Source organism: Pongo abelii, chromosome 16, assembly GCF_028885655.2.
Source record: "Pongo abelii isolate AG06213 chromosome 16, NHGRI_mPonAbe1-v2.0_pri, whole genome shotgun sequence".
NCBI classification, from domain to species: Eukaryota; Metazoa; Chordata; class Mammalia; order Primates; family Hominidae; genus Pongo; species Pongo abelii.
The window spans coordinates 42151504-42164227 of record NC_072001.2 but is presented as its reverse complement, the minus strand read 5'-3'; the positions used below and the strand labels follow the sequence as shown (position 1 = coordinate 42164227).

At 37.4% G+C, this 12724-nt stretch overlaps 1 long non-coding RNA gene across 1 annotated transcript in view; it reads left to right on the top strand.

The window, feature by feature from the left end:
* The window catches only part of LOC129050079 (uncharacterized), a 73852-nt gene that overhangs the window by 42097 nt on the left and 19031 nt on the right, over window positions 1-12724 (top strand). The window lies entirely within an intron of this gene.

Genomic DNA, 12724 nt, shown 5'->3' with positions numbered 1-12724 from the left:
AAGTCACATGCTCCTCCTGGACCATGAATGCACATTGGTCTCCTTCTATTTCTGAGAATGATGATGGGCACACTGGCAGGAAACACCGGTGCATCCCTTGTCCTGCCCAACTGGGAGTACAGGCTAATCCCAGCATGGCCAAATCTATCAGGAGGCTCAGCTGTCTCCTGTGTGAACCAAGCACCAGTCCTCCACAGCTCCCAGTGGAAGAAACATTATATGAAATTCTCTAACATTTCCCACGGGAAATCCCTCTCTCCACTAGGATTGAGGGAAAAGGTGGCACCTCACCTCCTTCCTGCTGGTGGGGTCACGATACTCACTCCCAGATCCCTTCAAAGAGGTCCTCATATACCCTCTTCTTTTGCACCGTGACTGAATATCCTTTTCTGGACTAGTGGCCCTGAAATCACGGGACCCCTTGTTGAACATCTCCTGTGTGGAGTCTTTTTGGTCCTGAGGGTTGCCTCAGGCTAGACAGAGGCAGGAGGAGTGCTCCTGAAGCATTGGCTCACACCAGCAGCTGTTTTCCATAGATGGAAAAACGCTGATAGGAAACTGGCAAAATCCACCTGCAGGCTGTGCTTGAAAGAAATCCTTCGCATTTGCTGATCTCACTTTTTCTATCAGTAGCACATGGAGCCCCAGCAGTCCTCAGGTGGGATTCCTGGGCCAATTTTAGCCCACACATGCATTTTCTTTAGCTGGCCTTGTGGCTTGTAAAAATCTGAATTACTTCTTAACATTTTTAAATGAGTGTAGTACCCTGTAAAAATCTGGGTTTCTGGTTTCTCTTGAAAAACTGCGAGGGATCTAGCAACCCAGGCCATGCTCCTGCTTGGGCCCGTTGATCTGAAGCAGAGGTACCCCTGCACGCTGCTTGTTCCTGAACCCATGTGCTCTCCCAGCCCAGCCTCTGTGAGCATTTGGGTCTTTGACCTTGAAGAGTCACAAGAACAGCTTGCATTTACTTCATCTTGATTTTATGGGTGATGTTCCTCAGGTAGGCAAGGAGTCAAGGAAGGGTGGGGCAGGGGTAATTTGGGAAAAGTAGAATCCTGATTTTAGGATAGCTTAGAAATGATCTAAAGGCAGATAAATAATGTATGTGCTTCTCAGATCATCTGTGGAGAAGGAGCAGTTTGTTTGTTGCTTTGCAATCCATCCCAGATCTGTGCTTTTGTAAAATGCAATATGCACTAATTCCTACAAAAATAAAAGGGATAGAAGACATATACGATACAAGGAAAATTTTATTATTAGATTTTATAGACACAAAATTCATTTTAACAAACATGATCAGAATAAGCATAGGAAAAAGAAAATATTTAAAAACATGTTGCATTTGATGTATACAAATATAATGTAACTATAGAGGATCACTTTCATACTAATAGCCCTTTTTCTCTCTGCAATTATGAACTAAGGAAACTATGAGTAAAATAGGAATATATCATGTTAAATACCCATAGACATACTTTTAATGAACACAATGTATATCAGTATTTAAGGTTCTTTTTTTAAATTATACTTTAAGTTATAGGGTACATGTGCACAATGTGCAGGTTTGTTACATATGTATACATGTGCCATGTTGGTGTGCTGTACCCATTAACTCATCATTTGCTTTAGGTATATCTCCTAATGCTATCACTCCTCCTTCCCCTCACCCAATGACAGGCCCCAGTGTGTGATGTTCCCCTTCCTGTGTCCAAGTGTTCTCATTGTTCAGTTCCCACCTATGAGTGAGAACATGTGGCGTTTGGTTTTTTGTCCTTGTGATAGTTCACTGAGAATGATGGTTTCCAGCTTCATCCATGTCCCTACAAAGCACATGAACTCATCATTTTTTATGACTGCATAGTATTCCATGGTGTATATGTGCCACATTTTCTTAATCCAGTCTATCACTGATGGATATTTGGGTTGGTTCCAAGTCTTTGCTATTGTGAATAGTGCCTCAATAAACATACGTGTGCATGCGTCTTTAGAGCAGCATGATTTATAATCCTTTGGGTATATAGCCAGTAATGGGATGGCTGGGTCAAATGGTATTTCTAGTTCTAGATCCTTGAGGAATTGCCACACTGTCTTCCACAATGGTTGAACCAATGCAATGTATAAGCATGCTTCTCGCTTGTCAGTTGTTGCAGCATAGCTGGATTGACAATGACACCGCTCATGTGGAAGATGTTTCTGTTTCGTTCAGTAACATTTAGAGTAGCTTGTGTCCAGTCTCACAGAGGTACCTGGACATGAAAGAGAATAAATACCAAAGTAACTTCAGTAAACTCAGGATATTCATTTTTAACTTTTTATAGAAATGAAGAAAGTGATTCAGTATTTCCAAAACTCACCTTTAATCCTTCACCAGTAGCATATTTGAACAATTTATCCTTTAAAGTTAAAATTAACTTTACTTTTAATGAAAGAAAGGGATTTTGGATTTATGAATTTCCTATTTGTAAAATATTCTTATAATGAAAAGTTAAATTTGAAACTTTCTACAAAATTTCTAAGGTATAGGGCAATATCCTGGCAGATGTAAAATATTCTTATGATGGAAAGTTACATTTAAAACTTTCTACAGAATTTCTAAGATATAGGGCAATATCCTGGCAGATGTAAAATATTCTTATAATGGAAAGTTAAATTTAAAACTGTCTACAAAATTTCTAAGGTATAGGGCAATATCCTGGCAGGTATATAATTTCAAGATCATCACCTACTTCATTATTATTTATTATTAACTTATGGGACTTTCAGCACTCTTTAGAAACTCTGTTTGTCCAGGCTTCTAGCTTTTCGCACTTTAATCTTATCTGCCATTGAAAACATGTCACATTCTTTATTTGCATGGAGGTATTAAGATCTTTAAAAAATATCAACGTTACGAAACAAATAAGCATGACAGACTGTCTAATTCATATCTTTGGAATGTTGGGGCTTGTTTCTTATCTTGTCTGGAACACAATAGGGTTGTTGAATAGTTCATATATTACTGATAAAACCTTTCTCCTTGATAACTCATGTCCCAGTAGTTGTGTATAAGCAGCTTCCATATCATTACAAATAAAAAGAATAATGTCAAATTTAGTGCATTAGGTTTTAGGTGATTTACAAATCGCACTAAACACACCTTTTAGTCCTGCTAACATTTTTGTTTTATATCACGACTTTCTTGATAAGGAAGCAATTCATTGATTTATATTGTGGTATAGCAATTCCAGAATGCTTTTCTGCTGTTGTAGCTATGCCATCTGAACATAATCCCAAAATTTAAACTCTAGGTCACATTCGTTGATTATTCCATCATGGTTCTATGTAATTAAGACCTGGTTGTGTTGTTGGAAATGAAACTTAGAAAACAAGTTCTTTATGTTACTGTCATGTTCAGATTGCACATATGTTAAAGGTATTGACATTTTAGCAATACTTATGCACCTGTCCAGTTGCCAGGAAAATTACATTGTTAGCTGTATTTTAAAAAAATATTTGCTTGTTATTATTGGCCTGCATAACATTGTGCTATGGTGTCACTGGAAAATGGCAGTTGTGCTACCTTGCCGCATGAGATTCTCTTAGTGTTTCCAATCCAACATCTTTGATGCAGTCCTTTATTATTTCAACAAATGTATGTGGGTCTTTAGATTTAGCAATTCAAAGTGTTCTTTTATAGGAAGCCCACTAAGCACATTTGTTTCTGGTGGCGTTTTAATGCAATACGCTTTATTTTCTAAATGATTCTTTTGGTTTTGAATTACTTTAATAATTTGGAGGTCAACACGCCTTAGGTTTTAATGTTTTCATTGATTCATTAGTAAATGCATCTCTTCAAATAACACACTGTTATTTTAGCATGTAAGTACCAAATATGGCTGCAAAACTGCATTCAGTGCATGAAAGATCATACTTCTTAGGTACTAAGAGCCCCACAATGAATGCAACTCATACCCCCACCCACCACCCCAGACCTCCCCATCCCTCCAGTGAATGAAACATTTCTTTAAATGGAACCACCACTAGATAATGATATCATTGCTACACTATGCTGGGATTGACTGGACACCCTCATGGCTTGTAAGGGATTCAGCCTAAAGTGAGTTCTTTGTGGGGCTTTTAGTACCTAAGTAAAACTAATACAGCTTCATGGGTTCCACGTTTTTAGAATCTTGTCTATTGTTATCATTTAATTAACAAGTACAATCAGTATAGGTCAGTCTTTTCTTAACAAAATAGTTTAGTGAAGCTTGTTTTCTATCTGTAAATTGGGATTACCATTAATAATATGAATTTCAGTTCTCTAATATAGCTAATGACAATAAAAGTAGATTTCAGACAGACTTGATTAAAATTAAAATTAGTGTAAGCAAAAAGTTACATATCTCATATATATTTATACTTTTTCTGATTTTTAAACACTTTTGGGTAACAGCTGACAAAAGTATCCTTAAAAGTCACACTTCATGCAGTCCTATTGTACATGACTAGTAGGCAGCTTGCATTACATGTGACTCACTAGGAAAGGGTGACAACTCACGCTGTTTCAACGATAAGTGTGAAATTGCTATAAAAGCATCTAAACGCTTACTCTCAAATTTCATAATTATCTTGTCACAGACCCACAACAAATAGCTTGTGGATTGTCACTGGTCCATGAATAACATTTTGCATAGCACTAAAATAAATTCCTCCCCAAAGGCCCTTATGAAACCATTATAAATTATCTAATATCTCCTGAGAGATACTGGACTGATAAACTGCTCTCAGACGCTAAGATTATGGATTAGATTTGGCCATGATTGTCAAAATAAAACAAAAGAATGCCGTTTACACAAGAGAGCAGTTATTTTCTCACATGAAAGGAGTCTGAATTGGAGGTAGGAAAGGTAGTCAGTGATTCTTTGCATCAGGGATCCAGGGTTCTTCTATCTTGTTGTTTCACTGGACATGGCTTTCTTACTCAAAGAACTTCATCATCCAAAATGGCTACAGGAACTCCAGCCATCAGGTCCACATTCCAGCTAGCTGGAAGGAGGCAGGTGTGTTGGTAAAGCAACTCCTCTTTTTAAGGAGCTTCTTGGAAGTTGCATTCACTGTTCTGCATACTTTTCATTGGCAGAAGCTTTTGTTGCTAAGCCATACCAAATTATAAGAGATGCATTCAATTGTCTATTTGTCTGTTGTTATCATTTAGTTAACAGATGCATTCAATTTAAAATATTATAATCAACTTGCTTTTTTTTGCATAAGAACATACTCATTATGTGAAGATTTCCTGTCCAGGTGATAGACTGGAAAGTTTTCCAAACAAAAGCATGAATAACTTTGGAAAATGGCTATTGGGAAGACTCATGACCAAGGCTGAAAACCTTCAAGGGGAGACTGCCTATGCGAGGTGCCAGGGATATGGCAGTGGACAAGGCAAGGGCTGTCATCGTATATACATACGTATATATATATATACGTATGTGTATATATATATACACACGTATATATATATATACGTATGTGTATATATATATACACACACGTATACATATACATATGTATGTGAATATATATATGTGTGTGTGTATATATATATATACTTAAATTCTAGGGTACATGTGCACAATGTGCAGGTTTGTTACATAGGTATACATGTGCCATGTTGGTTTGCTGCACCCATCAACTTGTCATTTACATTAGGTATTTGGCCTGATGCTATCCCTCCCCAAGTCCCCCAACTCCCGACAGGTCCCAGTGTGTGATGTTCCCTGCCCTGTGTCCAAGTGTTTTCATTTTTTTAATTCCCACCGATAAGTGAGAACATGTGGTGTTTGGTTTTCTGTCCTTGTGATAGTTTGCTGAGAATGATGGTTTCCAGGTTCATCTATGTCCCTGCAAAGCACACGAACTCATCCTCTTTTATGGCTGCATAGTATTCTATGGTGTATATGTGCCACATTTTCTTAATCCAGTCTATCATTGATGGATATTTGGGTTGGTTCCATGTCTTTGCTATTGTGAATAGTGCTGTAATAAACATACGTGTGCATGTGTCTTTATAGCAGCATGATTTAAAATCCTTTAGGTATATACCCAGTAATGGGATTGCTGGGTCAAATGGTATTTCTAGTTCTGGATCCTTGAGGAATCGCCACACTGTCTTCCACAATGGTTGAACTAATTTACACTCCCACCAACAGTGTAAGAGCATTCCTATTTCTCCACATCCTCTCCAGCATCTGTGGTTTCCTGACTAATGATCGCCGTTCTAACTGGCATGAGATGGTATCTCATTGTGGTTTTGATTTGCATTTCTCTGATGACAGTGATGATGAGCATTTTTTCATGTGTCTGTTGGGTGCATAAATGTCTTCTTTTGAGAAATGTCTTTCATCCTTTGCCCACTTTTTGATGGGGTTGTAAATCTGTTTGAGTTCTTTGTAGATTCTGAATATTAGCCATTTGTCAGATGGGTAGATTGCAAAAAGTTTCTCCCATTCTGTAGGTTGCCTGTTCACTCTGATGATAGTTTCTTTTGCTGTGCAGAAGGTCTTTAGTTTAATTAGATCCCATTTGTAAATTTTGGCTTTTGTTGCCATTGCTTTTGGTGTTTTAGACATGAAGTCCTTGCCCATGCCTATGTCCTGAATGGTATTGCCCAGGTTTTCTTCTAAGGTTTTTATGGTTTTAGGTCTAACATTTAAATCTTTAATCCATCTTGAAAAATTTTTGTGTAAGGTGTAAGGAAGGGATCCAGTTTCAGCTTCCTACATGTGGCTAACCAGTTTCCCCAGCACCATTTATTAAATAGGGAATCCTTTCCCTATTGCTTGTTTTTGTGAGGTTTGTCAAAGATCAGATGGTTGTAGTTGTGTGGTGTTATTTCTGAGGCCTCTGTTCTGTTCCATTGATCTATATCTCTGTTTTGGTACCAGTACCATGCTGTTTTGGTTACTGTAGCCTTGTAGTATAGTTTGAAGTCAGGTAGCGTGATGCCTCCAGCTTTGTTATTTTTGCTTAGGATTGTCTTGGCAATGTAGGCTGTTTATTGGTTCCATATGAACTTTAAAGTAGTTTTTTCTAATTCTGTGAAGAAAGTCATTGGTAGCTTGATGGGGATGGCCCTGAATCTGTAAATTACCTTGGGCAGTATGGCCATTTTCACGATATTGATTCTTCCTATCCATGAGCATGGTATGTTCTTCCATTTGTTTGTGTCCTCTTTTATTTCACTGGGCAGTGGTTTGTAGTTCTCCTTGAAGATGTCCTTCACATCCCTTGTAAGTTGTATTCCTAGGTATTTTATTCTCTTTGAAGCAATTGTGAATGGGAGTTCACTCATGATTTGGCTCTCTGTTTGTCTGTTATTGGTGTATAGGAATGCTTGTCATTTTTGCACATTGATTTTGTATCCTGAGACTTTGCTGAAGTTGCTTATCAGCTTAAGGAGAGTTTGGGCTGAGACGATGGGGTTTTCCAAATATATAATCATGTCATCTGCAAATGGGCACAATTTGACTTCCTCTTTTCCTAACTGAATGCTCTTTATTTCTTTCTCTTGCCTGATTGCCCTGGCCAGAACTTCCAACACTATGTTGAATAGGAGTGGTGAGAGAGGGTATCCTTTTCTTGTGCTGGCTTTCCAAGGGAATGCTTCCAGTTTTTGCCCATTCAGTATGATATTGGCTGTGGGTTTATCATAAATAGCTCTTATTATTTTGAGATACGTATTGTCAATTTTTGTTTAGACTTACTTCTTTGTGGATAAGACCTTGTTGCTGAGGTCTGTGAACCAGACATTTATAATAAATCAGAAAGCAGCTACCTGCACATATATCCAATTATTGAGTTCTGTCAAACAGGGATTTTTTTCTAGTATTTTAAAGCTTTGTTTTTCATAGATCTTATCTTGTTTTCTTTCAGAGGTTTCATTCCATTCCCCTATTGTTAAATTCTTCCAGATTGCTACTTTTGAAATCTGCCTCAGAAGAAAGCTATTATGGAGTCTCATATTTGTGGGATTTTCTAATATTTCTTTACGTAGATTTTCTCAATAATTTTAAATCAAATTCATTAGCTTTTCCTTTGGCAGTCTCAGGGCAATTGTTTTTCACATCTCTCTTGGAACTCCTATCAGGTCAGGTGTTAAAGTTCTGCATGGGGAGCATTGGTTTCCACTCCCCAACCCACCTCTAGATTGAAACATTTTTGAGAAAATCAGTGTCTCATTTATATTCTCTCCTTTATCATCTATTGTAAACTGGATTGTGCCCTCCCCCATTCATATTTGGGACCCTAACCCCCATTGAGACTGTATTTACAGACAGGAGCTTTAAGGAGGTGATTAAGGTTAAATGAGGTTATAAGAGTAGTTCTTAATATGATAGGAATGATGTCTTTATAAGAAGAGGAAGGGGCACCAGTAAACTGTCTCTCTCTCTCTCCTCCCCCTCCTTCTCTCCTCTCCTTCTCTCTCTCTCTCTCTGTCTCTCTGCATACAAAGAGAAAAGTTCACGTGAGGACACAGAGAGGGGGCAGGTGTCTGCAAGCCTCAATATAGATACCAAATTTTCCAGCACCTTGATCTTGGACTTCTAGCATCCAGAACTGTGAAAAAATAAATTTAAGTTGTTTAAGCTACCCAGTGTGTGATATTTTATAACAATAGCCTTATCAGATGAATACATTATTCAGCATATAATTCCTAGTCAATAGGTATTTGCTTGTCTACTATTGACTATAACTCATTTATTATGGGGAAAAATTTGGTTTATAATTATCTTACATTCTTGTCATAAAAAGCATCTCTGAGAGCCAATTTAAATGCTTTTCCCCAACTGCTTCCCATAAACACACACACACACATGCACGCACACACCAGGCATTAGTCATTTTGAGTTTAAAGAATGGCCAGTAAATTTCTTTTCATAATCATGGAAATTTCCTAATTGCACCCTTTGGATAGGAGAGACATGTTTCTCAAGAATCCTATTCCTTGGAAGATATGTCATTCTTTTATGTTTGCTTTTGATGTCTGATTCCATAACTCTTTGCTCAGTTGTTTGTCATTGGAGGAATCCCTGCACCTGTCCGCACAGGAAGGTGGAACAAAGGGGAAGGGTGTATTTTAAGCAGCATGGGTTCATTTATTCATTCACTTAATTATTCAAAACACTTTTATAATATCTACTGTGTTCCAATCACTGTTCGGGGAGCTATAACTACAAGGCTGAAAAGACAACATGTCCCTACTTTCAAGTTTACAATCTAGTGGTGGATAAGGCAGACAATATACATATGAACAAACAGATAAACAAGGTAGGTGTAGACAGTGATAAATTCTCCAGAATTCTAAGGACAGCTCTCCTCCACCTTCCAGAAGCTAGTAGGGCCCACCAGGTTAGGAGCCATAGATCTCCTATGGGGATGCAGTAGTCTGTGAGTTGCCCCCAGGATCGTATGTGTGGCTGACACATACAATTTTTCAGTTTTAATATTTTATTATCTTGGTTAAATACCTATCTCATTTAAGTGACAAGTGCCTGGGGTGCTAATTTTAGCAAGTTTATAAAGAGGAAATGTCAACTCATTCTATCTAGAGGAGAGATCTTAAAATAAGTTCTATTTATTTAAGAAAGGAGGTGCATGTTCTTGAACAGAAAATTCTCTGGGCAGCTAGATAGATGATTACACAATTACACAGATAATTCTCATCTTAGAACATTATTTAAAAATTATTTTAAAAATGAAAAATTGCTACATCTGTGAAAGGTGAGATTTTGGGGTCACATGATAGAGTAATAGATAAATTCATAGGCGGAATACCAGTGCAATAATTGGAAATATAACCTCAAGACCCCTTTTTTTTTTGCAGTAAGGGTATATCTCTCTGTGTTTGTCATTAATTGTGAAAAATAATTACAATTTGAACTGCTTTTAATTACACTTGGTAGACTGGTTCTCTTTGTATGCAATTTTATAGTTAGAGGTAATTACATGGAGGCTTTCCTTTTAGGGTTACATATGACTTTCCACCATTCTATGCTACTCTCTAGAAAAGAGTTCTGGACACGTAGAGTATTTTAAATTCAGGATTTGTGGAAGATTACATTCTTATACATGATGATTGAAAGACAAACATCTCCAAATTTTCTAATTAACCACAGGTCAGTTATATACCAGAAAAAAATGGTATGCCTTAAAGTTCAGTTTTGTCTGTATTTTTCACTGGATTCATGAAAAAGTTAGATACTAAAAATTTTTGGTAGAATGCATGGGGACAATAGGTTAAAGACAATCTAAGATTGTGAATTTAGTAGTCACATTTGAGTTCATTGTGTGTTTAATAATTCATTTTTAATAATTATATGCTCAATAACTCAACATATTGAATATAATAATAAGCTCATTGGCACCATATTGCCTTACCTTTCAAGCCTCAGCCTACTAATCGATTGTTCAGGAAGCATAATGCACATTATCCTGTCCTGATTCTATTACTCAAGAACCACACGCAAAGGAGGGAAAGAGGGAGAGCATTGGGATAAATAGCTAATGCATGCAGGGCTTAATACCTAGATGAGAGGTTGATAGATGCAAAGCACCATGGCACACATTTACCTGTGTAACAAACTTGCACATCCTGCACATGTACCCTGGAACTTATAAAAATAAAGAATTCAACAATGATTCACAGTTTAAGAAACATGCTGTCTTCAGTATTTGGTATTTTTTCTATTTCCACACTCTCTGCCAAAAGTACATTCAAGCACCTCAGAAGCAACCAAGTCGCATCTTTTTTCCCTCTAAATTAAATGATCAAGCCAGAGGTCTCATTTCTCTGCTTACTTTGCCTGAGTAGAAAAGGTAGCTCAGTGAAAGTGCTGTGTGTGACGTGTCTGGGAAAGCTACATGGGGGAAGCAAACACACCTGTTATGGAAACATCTGTGAGTCTTCCCAAGGAGAGCAAGAAGCACTTGTGTGTCTGCAACAGATGGTGCTCCCCCGCAACCGCAGAGTCATGCCCATCTGTCCAATATAGTACAATTGCACCCCCTGAATTTGCTCACTTTTGATTCCCTGATCCTGTTGGAATAGTAGGCTATGGCATTCCTGTGGGAAAATGTACTGTGTACCATAGTGGTTCGAACTATGTACTGGAATTTAGTAAGTAAAACCCTGGAATAACCAACTTTCCTCGTCATATGTCCTAATGACCCCTTTGAATCTCATATACTGTCCTTGTAAAATGGTCCAAATGGCATTCCTGGAGGGGGTCTGTAGATTATATAGTATATTAGTCTGCTGAAGTTGCCTTAACAAAATACTGAGTAGCTTAAATGACATAAATCTATTTCTCATTGTTCTGGAGGCTGGAAGTCCAACATCAGGATTCCAGCATGATCAGATTCTAGTGAGGGCCCTCTTACTGGCTCCCAGATTACTTCTTTTTACTGTGTCCTCACCTGACAGAGAGAGAGAGAGAGAGAAAGAGAGAGAGAGAGAGAGAGAGAGAGAATCAGTCTCTTCCTTTAATAAACCCACCAGTCCTATTGGATTAGGGTCTCACCCTAATGACAATGAACTCATTTAACCTTAATTAGGTTCAATGTTCCACCTCTAAATAAAAGCCCTATCTCCAAATACAGTTACATTGTGGAGAAGTGGTTAGGGTTTCAAATAGGAATTTTGGGGGGCACAATTCAGTCCATAGCATATAGATATGTGAGGATTAAGTGATTTAAAGGTCAATTTTTTTTTAATGCCTATTCAAGAAAAGTCATTTAGGGGCTTCACTTTCTTTAACACAAATCACAAGTTTAAAATGTGACTTTAACCCAAGTCACATTTTCTTTAACTCAAAACTCTTTAAAAGTTCTTGGTCAAGTATTATCATTTATTGAATGATTTTTTCCTTGGTTGGAAAACTAGTGAAGGGTGATGGGAACTTGAGGAGAGTTAGGGAGGAGAAGGGGCGCAATCTTAGTGAGGAAGAGGGAGGAGCATAATGGAAAGAACATTTGGTGCAATATTGGCTGAGTTCTAGCTCAGATTTAATCTAAGTTTTATCAGTCAAATGGAGACCTTGATAATTACTTTTTTAAAAAGAGTTTTATTGTAATTGACAAATAATTTTGTATATTTATGGGGTACAATGTGACTTTTTGATACGTGTATACATTGTGGAATGAGCAAATCAGGCTAATTAGCATATTCATTTTCTGAAACAATTATTTCGTTGTGGCAAGAACAATTAAAATTCCCTTTTTTAGCTATTTTGAAATATATAATACATTACTATTAACTATAGACACTGTGCTGTGCAATAGAACACCAGAATTATTCCTCCTATCTAACTGAAACTTTGTATCTGTAGACCAATGTGTACCCTTTCCCTGTCTAACTCCCCATAGCCAATTCTGGGTTTATACCCAAAGGAATTTAAATCAGTATTTCAAAGGGTTGTTTGCACTCCTGTGTTCACTGCAGCATTATTCACAAGAGCCAAGATATGGAATCAACCTAAGTGTCCATCAGCTGATGAACAGATTTTTAAAAATGTGCTAAATATACAAAATAGAATACTATTTAGCCTTAAGGAAAAAACAACAGGCAATTCTGCCATTTGCAAACATGGATGAACCTAAGGACATTATGTTAAGTAAAATAAGTCAGGCACAGAGCGACAAATACCATATGATCTCACTTATATGTGGAATCTAAAAAGGTAGA